Raw genomic sequence first — 2,129 nt, 5'->3', positions numbered from 1 at the left:
TCATGTGACTATATCCATTTCATTTCCATATCATTTGTTTTCTCATACTGATAAGAGATAAACATTTCAACTTCATGATTTCATGACATGAGCTTTGTATTTCTATATTTAAACAAAAAGAAAAAAAGATCAATGCTTTCTTCCAGAAGCAATAAAGGGATGACTCAGCTAAACGCAAATAAAGAAAACGGGAAACAGAAGACTCGACTAAACTCAAGAGGAGAGACAAACCTTTCCTAATATGTAATAATATACACACACTGATATATTCTGATATGGTTGAGTTTTTGCATCTAATTCATTTTAATCTCCGCTAACTTTTTTCATCATCTTTCATACAAAAGAGTAGAACAGATCCTGCAGAACAGCCGTTAACGATGAGGTGAAAAATTCAAGTCATGTACAAGCACACAAAAAAGGACGAGAATTTTGCTTTCAATCGCATGTGATAAACCGGAATAAAACTGGTATGAAAAGCAAGCAAAGAGCTAGTATTCTGCTGTAAATCGAGTAACAGGAACACAAACTCCCAAAACCTTCGCATAAACTATTATAAATCTATTATAACCCAATAAAGACCCTCTACCTATAAACCCTTGTATAAACCTACCACTTCCTAGTATAAACCATAGTAAACTTAGCATTAAACATTATAATCCTTTAGGTCTACCATACCCTTACGTAAACCTTGGAAAGCTACCATTAACCCAGTATAAACCTTATAAAAAACTGCGTTAGTATAAACCTTATTAAAAACCTACCAGTTCCTAAAACGAACCTGCCAATAATAGAAGTATCCCAACTACCACTTGCAAATTCATGTCATTGCAAAGAATTTCGCAACGAAGACAAAAATCAGGTGGAAGAGTGAATTTTATATCCAAGTGAATCCAAAGCATCACTTTTCGCCTTTTTAAATTTTATTGAGCTTTCAAAATGTATGGTGAGTTCTGTTGTTTATTAGAGTGCATTAACCGTAAACAAAATTGCATTACGTTGTGTAATAGACCCTTTAATCAGCGCAGAAAAAAAAAACATATTTCTGAGTCTAGAGAAAGTCCGGAGTATATAAAAAAAAGAGCAGAAAAAACATAACTGTCATTCTGGTATAAAACTTTCTCTTTAGTCAAATAGCCATGCAATGCCGTTATCCTATAAACATCTGATAGGAGATGTTAATAATGCACGGCAAAATATTGATAATTTGAAAATGTGCAGGGAGTGTGATAATAAGAAAAACTGCGCATTTGAAACTGACATTACCGAGTCAATATTTTTACTACTTTTGATGCCTTATAGGTTTTATGTTATTTACAAATAATGCTCATCTATCTTTTTTACACAATTATTAACTATTTTCAACCTTAAAGTTTATTTTATAATCTCACCCACTTCATTATTTATATACGACGCATTAGGTCACTCGCACCTTTGTATAAACCCTTTCAAACGATCCTCCTTAAAAATAATTTCTATAGGAAAAGAACGGTATTTTCCCCTCTCATCTCGAATTTCATCGACATCCTCTAGCCTCTGTAAATCAAGCACAAATTACCAAAAGTCAATTAGAGCGGCGATTATTACACACTGCCTTTAGACTCGCGATCCCTAGACTTCCTGCCGTGTATCCCTCCGCTCGCTCCTCGGCGGCCGAGGGAGAATCGCTCTTATGCCCCCGCGGCCGAAGGTCCATTTTGGAAGCCGCATAATCTACTCCGAATCTACACTGAGGTCAATATATTCTGCCAAACCTTCGGCCAAAACGGCCGGAAAAGCGACGCTAAATTCCGCCGGAGTCCGGGGAAGCGGGAGAGGAGGCGGAGAGGGGCGTCGGACGCGGAATAGAAAGTGGGCAAGGGAGGCGAGGGTTCCCGAGGGCTTCACGGGCGATAATGGCGGAATATGAAAACACTCGGCCGTCCTCACTGTCGCGGACGCTGTGATGGTCGCTCGCCCACACGATGGCCCTCTGATCCCCGCTCGGAAGGTAGGATTCGCGGCCTGGAAGCCCCGGGGAGGCGGGCAGGGCGGCCCCGAGGGAGGAAAACCCGAATGGCAAACGTTTTCTCGGCGGCCGCTCGTATCTGGGTCGACGACCAGCTTGTTCCTCTCGGGATTGGCGGCTCCGG

At 40.4% G+C, this 2,129-nt stretch overlaps 1 protein-coding gene across 1 annotated transcript in view; it reads left to right on the top strand.

Annotated features, from left to right (window-relative positions):
* Positions 1-1,621: 1,621 nt before the first annotated feature.
* The window catches only part of LOC119591922 (protein wings apart-like), a gene marked incomplete at its 3' end in the record, with an annotated part of 17,563 nt that continues 17,055 nt past the window's right edge, over positions 1,622-2,129 (top strand). The window contains 1 exon segment of the mRNA XM_037940676.1: positions 1,622-1,731.

Source organism: Penaeus monodon, chromosome 29 (assembly GCF_015228065.2).
Source record: "Penaeus monodon isolate SGIC_2016 chromosome 29, NSTDA_Pmon_1, whole genome shotgun sequence".
Taxonomy (NCBI): Eukaryota; Metazoa; Arthropoda; class Malacostraca; order Decapoda; family Penaeidae; genus Penaeus; species Penaeus monodon.
This window is presented reverse-complemented; position numbering and strand designations above follow the sequence as displayed.